At 40.4% G+C, this 12365-nt stretch overlaps 1 pseudogene; it reads right to left on the bottom strand.

The window, feature by feature from the left end:
• Positions 1-3784: 3784 nt before the first annotated feature.
• Positions 3785-3878, bottom strand: LOC129402912 (U6 spliceosomal RNA; annotated as a pseudogene).
• Positions 3879-12365: the final 8487 nt, after the last annotated feature.

Below are 12365 nucleotides of genomic sequence, written 5' to 3'. Positions count from 1 at the left end.
TTGTGAACAGTGCTGCAATGAACATACAGGTGCAAAGGTCATTTCTACTGTGCTTTTTTGCACCCTGGGGATATATTCTCAGAAGTGATATTGCTGGGTCACATGGAAGCTCAATTTCTAGTTTTTTGAGGATAGGCCCATATTGTTTTCCAAGAATGCTAGACCAGTTGGCCTTCCTACCAACAATGAGAGTCCCTTTCTCCCCACATCCCCGCCAGCACTGGTTGATTTTGTTCTTTTTGATGCATGCCAGTCTCTGGTGTGAGATGATCTCTCATTGTTGTTTTGATTTGCATCTCCCTGATGATTAGCGGTGTGGAACATTTTTTCATGTGCCTTTGGCCATTTTTTTTTTTTTTGAGGAAGCTTCTGTTCATTTCTTCTCCCCATTTTTTGATGGGGTTGGAGGTTTTATTCTTGTACAATTTTCCTAGTTTCTTGTATATCCTGGATATTAACCTCTTATCAAATGGGTAGTGGGTAAATATTCTTTCCCATTCCATAGGCTCTCTCTGTATTTTGGTCACTATTTCCTTTGAGGTGCAGAACTTCTTAGTTTAACGTAGTCCCATTTGTTTATGTTTATTTTCACTTGCTCGATCAGTGATGTTTTATCCTTAAAGGTGCTTTTAGATTCAACATCATGGAGGGTCTGCCTACATTTTCCTCCATGTACCTTATGGATTCAGGTCTGATATTGAGGCCATACGGGCTGGAGCGATAGCACAGCGGGTAGGGCATTTGCCTTTCAGGCGGCCAACCCTTGTTCGATTCCTCCATCCTTCTCGGACAGCCCGGCAAGCTACCAAGAGTATCTCACCCACACAACAGAGCCTGGCAAGCTATCTGTGTCGTATTTGATATGCCAAAAACAGTAACAGCAAGTCTCACAATGGACAAGTTACTGGTGCCTGCTCGAGCAAAATGATGATCAATGGGATGACAGTGACAGTGACAGTGATTAAGGCCAGAGTTCTTTTTTTTTTTTTTTTGCAGGTAGCTATCCAGTTTTCCCAGCACCACTTGTTGAAAGGCTTTCCTTGTGCCACTTTACATTTCTTGCTTACATTTCTTGCTTATATCACTTTACATTTGATAATCTTTATCAAAGATTAACTGATCATATATTTGAGAGTCTGTGACAGAATTTTCAACTCTATTCCATTGGTCTGAGGGTCTGGCCTTGAGACTAATATAACCATTTTCAAAGGTTATACTATAACTTTTGGTTACCTTTGAAATTGAAATTGAAAGATTTCCCTACCTTTTTATACTTTTGAGATGGAAAGATTTCCCTACCTCATTATTATCTCCACCCCTCAAACCCACCTCTGCTAACCACAAATATTTTTTTTAAAAGAAAATTTGATTCTTTTTTCCTTTTTCTTATCTTTATTTTCTTTTCTTGAGCCCAAATAAAAAATTTCAAAGGTTTTATATATAAAAGTATGGAACATTATGAATTTTTTAAAATTTATTTTTAAATTTTAAAATTTTTTATTGAATCACCATGTGAAAAGTTATAAAGTTTTCAGGTTTAAGTCTCAGTTATACATTGATCAAACACCCATCCCTTCACCAGTGCACATGTTCCACACCAAGAACCCCAGTGTACCTCCCATCCCACTCCCAATTGTGTGGCTGATGATTTTCATTTTACTTTCCCTTTACTTTGATTACATTCAATATTTCAACAGAAAACTCACTATTATTATTTGGAATTTCCCCCCCAAAATCAGACCTGCTGAAAAGGCAACATTTGATAATTTGTTTTCCATTGCTGAGAATGAAGAGCAAATGAGGTCAATTGCGGCTATCACGGTGGTGTGGTTTTGGATTTCTGTATTTTAGTATTTTAGTACTAAGTCCAGAGAAATTTCTGCCAGAAATTGCATCAATGCAAGCTCTTACCACTGTTTAGTGGCCTCTGGGATCATGGGCATTCAGCAACAAGAGGGTCCGAACATGTGCGGCTGCTCGGGTCACATTTTGGTGGAGAGCGGCACTGTAACACCCCCCATCCCGAGATCCCCTGAGCATCCCTTCACTGCAAGTTTGTACCTCTCTTTAGTGGGTCTTATAAGATGGCGGTCGCCATGCTGCCACCAGGGAAAGGAAAAGCTGAGAGAGAAAAACCTTATCCTTCCTGGGACGGGATGGGGGCCGTAGCTTAGCTCACAGTCTAGAGGCATTTCTGCAAGAAGCTGCTGGTAGATAGATAGATGGCCTCTGGGATCATCTGGAACACTGAATTTTTTTAAAAAATTATTTATTTTTTTAATTAGTGAGTCACTGTGAGGGTACAGTTACAAATTTACCCATCTTCGTGCTTGTTTTTCCCTCATACAATGTTTGAGAACCCATCCCTCCACCAGTGTCCATTCTCCACCACCAATGAACCCAGTATCCCTCCCACCCTCCAATCCCATCCTCCCCCTCCCACTCCGCCTCTGTGGCAAGGTATTCCATTTTGTTCTCTCTCTCCTTTTGGGTGTTGTGGTTTGCGATAGGGGTATTGAGTGGCCATCATGTTCAGTCTCTAGTCTACTTTCCGCACGCATCTCCCTCCCCGCGCGGGATCTCCAACCACATTTAACTTGGTGGAACACTATGAATTTTTATTTTTTAATTTTTATTGAATCACCATGTGGAAAGTTACAAAGTTCTCAGGTTTATGTCTCCGTTATACAATATTAAAACACCCATCCCTTCACCAGTGCCCATATTCCACCACCAAAAACCCCAGTATACCCCCGTCCCCCACCCCCAACTGTATAACTGATGAATTTCACTTCATTTTCTCTTTACCTTGATTATGTTCCATATTTCAACACAAAACTCACTATTGTTGTTGGAGTTTCCTCCCAAGAATGACAGCCCTACTACCAAGGAAGCATTTGATAATTAGTTTTCCATTGCTGAGAATGAAAAGATATGTAGCCTCACTGCTCCAAGTACATAACTCTTTTTTCTCCTTTTTCCTTTTCCTTTTTTTTCCCCCCTCATCGCCCTTCCCGCACCTCATAGTATGGTGGACACCACACCGTGTTTCTCCCTGAAAATGGGAAACAGCGGGAAAGAGGGATATTTCCTCTCCTCGGCCGGCGTGGGGCTGTTGCTTAGTTCACAGTCCAGAGAAACGGTTGCTACTTTAATAACCTTCAATATTTCAACAAAAACTCACTGTTATTATTTGGAGTTTCCCCCCCAAGTCAGACCTGTTAAAAAGGAACCGTTTCACATTGCTGACAATTATAGATGTTAAGTTTCACATTGCTGACAATTATAGACAATTATAGATGTTAAGTCGTGCGAACGCTGCCGCGTCCACGCGGTTTTGGATTTCTGTATAAAGTCCAGGGAAAATTCTGCCAGAAATTGCATAGCTCAGCTCACAGTCCCAGTGCATTGCTGTAAGAAGTCTCTGGAATCAAAGTCTTTAGGCGCAGAGGGTCTGTTTCACTCTCAGCAGCTCCTAATTTATCTGGGTCGAGAGCGTGCCGGTTACACCCACTTCCCATGAGTCCCTAGGAGCCCCAAGTGTAAAAATCGTATACCTCTGAGTTAGGAGTCTTAGAAGATGGCTCCTGCCATGTGGATGATGCTGCCGCCGCCATTTTCCGTGCAGGGAGACAGGGTGGGGAGGAAAGATCCACCCCCAGGCAGCACGGAGTTGTAGCCCAGTTCACAGTCCCAGTGCATTGCTGAAAGAAGCTGCGCTGGATGCCCGAATGTGTTAGGTCTCTGGAATCAAAGACTTTAGGCGCAGAGAGTCCTGAGCACTATGAATTTTTAACCACAATAATATCCCCATCCTTGTGCAGGGGCATGCTAATCTTCGTAATGTTCCAATTTTAATATGTGCTGTTGAAGCAAGCACTCTTTTAAATAATGAACATATTTTTTAAATAAATGGAGATACTCATCTTAATACATGTGTTACAATACATGTATTATAATACATGTCTTTCTCTCTTTTTTTTGCCAGTTATCAATCCAGAGCCTCAGAAATGCAAGACATGTGCTCTGCCCCAGCCCCAATTTTTAAGCCAGTTCCTATCTATTTTCCTAAAATTTCAAACAAAAGGGAAGTATAACTTTTCTATTGCCTGTATTTTTTAACAAAGTTGATAGTGGGTCCTAAGGAGGGGAAGGCAGTGAAGGCAGGTCATCTGACCTGGCATCAGGTCACTACATAGTCATACTCTAACCATTTTCCTCTGCTCAGAGAGTGGTGCAGATTTTGTAGTGAAAGCACCCTTAAGTTTTGCAGCAGTTCAACTTCCAGATTATAAAGCTTATTTATAAAATAAACGCTGACACTCATTTTACAAAACAGCAAATAGATGCTGAAGGCACTTAGGAAAATAAGAACTGAAGTCACAGTTTCTTTTTCTTTTCTTTTTTAAAAATTAATTAATTCTAATTTTTTTAATGAATCACCATGAGATACAGTTATAGACTTACAAACTTTTGTGCTTACATTTCAATCATACAATCATACGATGATTGAGTACCCATCCCTCCACCAGTGTCCATTCTCCACTACCAATTCCAGTATCCATTCCCCCTCCCCATCCCCCACTCCCTGCCCTCCCCACCTTTGTGGCAGGTGGATTCCCTTTTACTCTTTCTTCTTTAGGGTGTTGTGGTCTGCAATGAAGGTATTAAGTTGCCATCATGTTCGATCTATATTCTACTTTCAGCACACATCTCCCATTCCAAACGGGTCTTCCAAGCATCCTTTACTCTGTGTTCCCTTCTCTATCTGAGCAGCCTTTCCCCCCAGCATGTGAAGCCAGCTTCCAAGTCGTGGAGCAATCCTCCTGGTCCTTATCTCTACTATCCTTGGGTGTTAGTCTCCCATTCTGTTACTTAATATTCCACAAATGAGTGCAGTCATTCTATGTCTGTCCCTATCTTTCTGACTAATTTCATTTAGCATGATACTCTCCATGTTGATCCACATATATGCAAATTTCATGACTTCATCTTTTCTAACAGCTGCATAGTATTCTATTGTGAAGCCACAGTTTCATGTTATTGCGGTGGTATGGAGGAGGGACCTTCTGGTTCACTATCAGTTTCCTCTCTTGCTTCGAGAAAGGATTTTGGAAGAGCTCAGTCGATGGTGGTCGCTTCTTCGGTATACTTTGATTGGACTAGGTTAGTAGTCTATGGCCTAATGTGTTTGGGATAGTCAGGATGTCCACTTTAGAATTAGGTAATGGAGGTTGAGCTGTGAGTCCAACGAAAGGGGGAAAATAACTGCATGAGTGGCGTGAGAGGAGCCAGCACGCTGCTGTACCTGTCGGTGGTAGGGGCCACTTATGTCCCCTCTGCTGCTGTCTAAATCCCTCTGCCCAGATCTTGAGGTTTCTGGGGGGCACCTCTGCTGGGGCTAGGGTCTTGCATGGTCCAGGGGCCGGTGTGGGGGGAGGCTCACGCCAAAGTGAAGCCACAGTTTCTTCTGTAACCTAGAATAAGAGGTGATAGTTGGGACTTAGTTTAACAGGAATCTATTCTTCCAACCAGGCATGTATAATACAAATTAATGGCTAATCATTCATTTGGAGTGCCAGTGTGTGATTAATAAAGATCTTGTATGTTATAAAATTTATTGATGAATGATTCACCACAGAATGATGATAAAGTTAAGTTCTCTAAAGATTAATTTGATAAGTTAATTTGAGTCCAATGTGCTGGGAAAATTAATTTAATTTGATAAATTAAATAAAAATAATTCAGCTTTATGAGATATTTTACATGCAATAAAATAGATACGTTTAAATTGTATAGATCAATAAATATATATGTAAATATCACTACACTTGATATTAATAAAATCTTTGTTATCCAAAAAAATGTACTTGAATACACTCTATGCAGTCCATATCTTCTTTCTACCCAAGGCTTCAACTAGCAATCTGATTTTTCTCACTATCATTTTGCCTCTGGCACTTTATACAAATGGAATTATAAAGAACATATTCTTTGGAGTTAAGCCTTTCACTTAAAAGTGTATTTTTTAGAGTCATCTACACTATTGTGTTTATTGTAATTTATATTTTTATTGCTAGGTATTTTATATACTCAATTTGTAGGCTATTTACCTATGGTGCACACTTGGGTTCTTCTAATTATTGACTTTATACATAAGGTTGCTATGAATATGTGTAGATATATCCTCTTATTTAATTTTGGTGAACACCTAGGAGTAGAGTAGATAGTTCAGATAAGAGTGTGTTTAAAAGAAATTGTCAGGGCTGGAGCAATAGCACAGCGGGTAGGGTGTTTGCCTTGCACGTGGCCGACCCGGGTTCGAGTCCCAGCATCCCATATGGTCCCCTGAGCACCACCAGGGGTAATTCCTGAGTGCAGAGCCAGGAGTAACCCCTGTGCATTCCCAGGTGTGACCCAAAAAGCAAAAAAAAAAAAAGAAATTGTCAACATCCTTTTCAACATCACTGTCAATTTTCATTCCCAAGAGCAGTGCAGAAAAGATCCAACTGTTCCCCATCTTCTTCAACACTTAGTATTGTTCGTCTTTTAAAATTTATCATATCTGAAAGATATAAAGTGATATTTTTGGTAGTGTTAATTTGAAAATCCTGATCACATTGAGCACCTCTTCTGTGCTTATTATTTTATTTTATTAACTGATTTATAAATGACTTATTACTGTATTATTTATCTTTTTTTGGTGGAGTATCTATCCAAGTCCTTTGCAATTAAAAATATATTTTAGGTTCTTTAAGCTGTATTCTTCCTTGAGCATGTATCTCACTTACCTGCATTTCTGTCACTTTGTATGTGGCTTTTTCCACTCTGGAAAAGCCTGTTTTCTCTTCAGCATGTGCTTCCTATTTTTCTCTCCCCTCACATCTTTTTTTCTTTCTTTTTTTTTTTTTGCTTTTCGGGTCACATCCAGCGATGCACAGGGCTTACTCCTGGCTCTACACTCAGGAATTACTCCTGGCGGTGCTGGGGGACCATATGGGATGCTGGGAATCGAACCCGGGTCGGCTGCGTGCAAGGAAAACGCCCTACCCGCTGTGCTATCCTCCAGCCCCCCTCACATCTTTCTAGCTAAGTTTTGTTCAATAAAATCTATCTTGCTTCATATGTATACATACATATATATCTATAGTGTGTGTAATGTACACACACACATATATAATATCGGGTTGGATAGAGAAATAGTACAGGAGGTAAGGTGCTTGCCATGCATGCAAGTTGACCTTCATTCTATCCCTGGCGCTACATAAGATCCCCTAACCAATGCTAGGAGTCACTCCTGAGCAGAGAGCCTAGAATAGCCCAGGAACACCACAGGATATGGTCTGAAACAAATAAAAAATAAGATTGTATTATTATTTTGTAACTGCAAGAGTTTTAATAGATATTCTTCTGTATGGGGGAATGAGAGAGAAGGACCTTGGGATAATGGTGGAAATATTCTAACACTCTGGTGGTGGTCATGGTGTAGCAGCACTGAAAAAATAAAACAAAAAAAGATAGTAATGGGGGATCTTGGGTACTTTGATGTTGGGCGAAGGTGCAATGACTTTTATATACTAGAACCATAAATATTAACACCATTGTAACCATAAATATCAATACTATTGTACTATTATTGTAGCACTGTCATTGTTCTGTTGTTCATCGATCTCCTTGAGCAGACACCAGTAACGTCTCCATCGTGAGACTTGTTGTTACTGTTTTTGGCATATCTAATATGCCACCGGTAGCTTGCCAGGCTCTGCCGTGAGGGCGGGATACTCTCGTAGCTTGCCGGGCTCTCGGAGAGGGACGGAGGAATCAAACCCGGGTCGGCCGCCTGCAAGGCAAACGCCCTACCCACTGTGCTATCACTCCAGTCCTCTAATATTTTTATTCACTGTCACTGTCACTGTCACTGTCATCCCGTTGCTCATCGGTTTGTTCGAGCGGGCACCAGTAACGTCTCTCATTGAGAGACTTATTGTTACTGTTTTTGGCATATCCATTATGGACGGGGAGCTTGCCAGGCTCTGCTGTGCGGGCTCCATACTCTCAGTAGCTTGCCGGGCTCTCCGAGAGGGGCGGAAGAATCGAACATGGGTTGGCCACGTGAAAGGCAAAAGCCCAACCGCTGTGCTATTGCAACTGAATATTTTTATTAGAGGCAAAAAATCATATTCTCAGCCATTTTGGATTTTCGAATTTGCTCCTGCTGGGGCCACACCCTGCAGCATAGGGGAGCACTCCTAGAGGTGTTGAAGGGAACACTCAGTGCATAGGATTGGTTGGGGGGCTCCCATTTGTGAAGCATGTGTTCTTATTTATAACCATAACAATTAATACTATTGTAATATTAATTCCAACTCTAACTAAAAATTTTATTCTGGTTATAAGTTCGTTGTTAGATACATGTATTACAAAATTTCCTCCCTCTGTGGTTTGCCCCTTTTTCATTAAAAAAGAATTACAGGGGCTGGAGCAATAGCACAGTGGGTAGGGCGTTTACCTTGCATGCGGCCGACCCGGGTTCGATTCCCAGCATCCCATATGGTCCCCTGAGCACCTCCAGGAGTGATTCCTGAGTGCAGAGCCAAGAGCATCCCCTGTACATCACCAGGTGTGACCCAAAAAGCAAAAAAAAAAAAAAAAAAAAAAAAGAAAGAAAGAATCACACTGGGTATGTGATAGAGCAATGCCAGAGTTTAATTTCCAGCACTGAAAAAAAAAAAACCACACCTCACCTTCATCCTCACCTTCTTCTCTTTGTTCATCTCTAATTACACACATTTAGGCTCTTTCTTAACCTAATTGTTAACTTGGATAATTACTATCGATTCGTCTTCCAGCTTGCAGGGTTCCCACCAATTTTCTTCATCTATGATATTACTATCACTTCTTGAGTTTTAAATCTCCACCGAAGTTGCTTTTGATTCATTAATTTCACATGTCCTTAATTATTTGTATATAGATACACATACACATAAACACATACATTTCTAGAAGCTTCTGTTAAATTTTTGTCTTCTGAATACATCATTTCAGTAATGTTAGGACTGGAAAGGGAAGAAAAAGGGTACTTTCCCCTTGACGATGATGCAAGTTATTTTCATCTAATTTTTAAAAAGTTATATACTGCATTGTTGATTCATTGTAAAAGTTTTGGACTTTTCCCTTCCCTGTCTTTTCTTCTTTTGGGAAGCTCATTTAACAGAAGAAAAGACAGGGAAAGATAAAGTTCAATACAGTCTTTTAAAAAATATTCTTGGTGGCTCTCCAAATTCTGGCTTCTCTTTTATTAATTCGTTAAATAATTAAAAATATTAAGGGGCTGGAGCGATAGTACAGCGGGTAGGGAGTTTGCCTTGCACGTGGCCGACCCGGGTTCAATTCCTAGCATCCCATATGGTCCACGAAGCACTGCCAGGAGTAACTCTTGAGTGCAGAGCCAGGAGTAACCCCTGAGCATCACCAGGTGTGACCCCAAAAGCAAAAAAAAGTTCCAACACCAATCCCTTCATCAGTGGATGAAGTGTCCACTTCCCTCCACTGATGCCCTAGTTTCCCTCCTCGCCTCTAGAGCAGTGGCAAGCTTCCTACTGAAGAACAGTTCTTCTCTTCATTTCTATTGCATTTTGGGCTTTGTTATTCCCTAATAAAATGTCTTTATATCACACATAGGCGAGAAATCATTCTGTGCCTGTCCCTCTCCCTCTGACTAACTTTACTCAACTCGATATTCTCCAGATTCATCCACATAGCAGCAAATCGCATGGCTTTATCTCTTTTACTTTGAGTAGTATTACATTATGTATATGTACTATATATACATTCCTCTTAATCCAGATGAATCTCAGTGAATCTGTTCTTGGGCACTTAGGTTGTTTCCAGATTTTGCTATTGTGAATAGAGCCACAATGAACATAGGAGAATAGATATCTTTTCTGAATTGTGCTTCGGGATTCTTGGGTTGTATTACCAGGAGTGAGATGGCTGGGTTGTATGGAAGCTTATTGCTAGCTTAATTTTTAAAGGAATGACCATACTTACTTCCAAAAAGTCTGTTTCAGTCAACGTTCCCAGCAACAGTGAATAAAAGTTCCTTTTTCTTCACATCCTCACCAACACTGGTTGATCTTTTTGATGAGTGCCAGTTTCTCTGGTGTGAGATGATAGCTCATTGTCGTTTTGATTTGCATTTCCCTGATGATTAGTGATATAGAGCATTTTTAAAATCTGCATTTCTTTGACGATATGTATACATTTGTATACAAAGTATACACATTTGTATACTTTGTATTCAAATGTATAAAATGACTATTTGTACTTTTTTGAGGAAGTTTTTGTTCATTTCGTCCCATTTTTGGATGGGGTTAGATTATTTTCATGTAGCACTGTACAAGTACTTTATATATCTTGGATATTAACCATTTATTGGATAAATGGTGGACAATTTTTTTTCTCAGTCTATGGGATGTCTTTATATTCTAGTCTTCATTTTCTTTGAGGTACAGAGGCTTAATTTAATGTAGTATCATTTGTTTATCATTGCTTCCAACTGCATGGTCGTTTCATCCTTAAAGATACCTCTAGCTTTAATATAATGGAAAATTCTGCCTCTGTTTCCTCTATGTACCTAATAGATTCCAGTATGATATTGTGGTTGTGGTCTTTAACCCATTTTGATTTGAATTTTTTGCAAGGCATTAGAAAAAGATATGGGTTCAGTATTTTTGCATGTGGCTGACCAGTTTTCCCAGCACAACTTGTTGAAGAAGCTTTCCTTGTTCCACTTTTTTTTTTTTTTTTTTGCTTCTTGGGTCACACTCGGTGATGCACAGTGGTTACTCCTGGCTCATGCATTCAGGAATTACCCCTGGCGGTGCCCGGGGGACCACATGGGATGCTGGGAATCGAACTCGGGTCTGCCGCGTGCAAGGCAAATGCCCTATCCACTGTGCTATCACTCCAGCCCCTCCTTGTTCCACTTTATATTTTGGCTCCTTTATTGAAGATTAACTTATATACCTGTGAGTATGTCTCTGTATTTTCAATTCTATTCGATTGATCTGAGAGTCTGTACTGGTTCCAATGGCACACTGTTTTAATTGCTACTAAAGTTAGGGGAAAAATTACTAGTTTGAAGGTGGAGAGAATGATGCCTTCCCATCTTCTTTTTTTCCTGGAGATTTCTTTGGCTATTCGGGGTAGGGTGAGGGTTAGTGTTCCATGTGAAATCCAGGAGTGTTTGATCTATTTCTTTGAAAAATCCCATGGGATATAGGGACTGTATTGAATCTTTATAATGTTTTGTGGAATATTGCCATTTTGATGATGCTAAACCTCCAAATGCAGGGGATGTGTAGGGGATGTGTTTCCATTTCCTTGTGTCATTTTTTTTTATTTCTTTAAAAAGTGTTCTGTAGGGGCTGGAGCGATAGCACAGCGGGTAGGGCGTTTGCCTTGCACGCGGCCGACCCGGGTTCGAATCCCAGCATCCCATATGGTCCCCTGAGCACCGTCAGGAGTAATTCCTGAGTGTAAACCAGGAGTAACCCCTGTGAATCGCCGGGTGTGACCCAAAAAGCAAAAAAAAAAAAAAAAAAAGAAGTGTTCTGTAGTTTTTGCTGAATAGGTCTTTCACCTCTTTAGTTAAGCTGATTCCCAGGTACATCATTTTTGGAGGCACAATTGTCATTGTCTGTGCAGTTCAGGTATATAGGTATACCACTACTCTACCCCACCAATGTACCGAGGCCCCTGACTTCTGCTCCTTCCCCCTGATTTTCTATTCTTGTCTTATGTCTCCCTCTTATAAAGGCCTAGATTTAGACTTTGCTAGGATAGGTCAAAAGTGGACCTTACACCCGGGCATGGTTCTAATCTTCTCTGAAAGTGAAACTAAACTACCTGGTTTTTAATGAACTGATAACAAGGTTTTGCCACACAGATTTCCCAGAACTTCAATGTTTGCTAGCACTGTTGTTGGCTCTTATCTCCACTATGCTCTTGTTTCTGTAGTAAATGCTCTGCAGAGTAATAACAGACTCAGGTAGACTTGCTCTAAGAATATGCTTCTTTACTATGAGCTAAAGCGTCATAGGACTTCTGAGACTCTCTTTTCCCATACTTACAATATATGTTTGCTTTTGGGAGACTTATCTTAAAGGTCCAGATGACTTCAGCTTACCTGAACTCTGACTTCTGCCTCTTAAGCTTGGCAGGATCACGGAACTTAGAATCAAGCTTGACATTTCAGTCAACATTTCATTTCAGTGTTGGATATTGTGCCTCGCTAGAGCTCACTTTATAATTTTTACTTTTACAGAGTTCTCAATGTGTGTTTTTGGTTGTCCAATGCTTAA

The sequence above is a fragment of the Sorex araneus genome, chromosome 2 (assembly GCF_027595985.1).
Source record: "Sorex araneus isolate mSorAra2 chromosome 2, mSorAra2.pri, whole genome shotgun sequence".
NCBI classification, from domain to species: Eukaryota; Metazoa; Chordata; class Mammalia; order Eulipotyphla; family Soricidae; genus Sorex; species Sorex araneus.
This window is presented reverse-complemented; position numbering and strand designations above follow the sequence as displayed.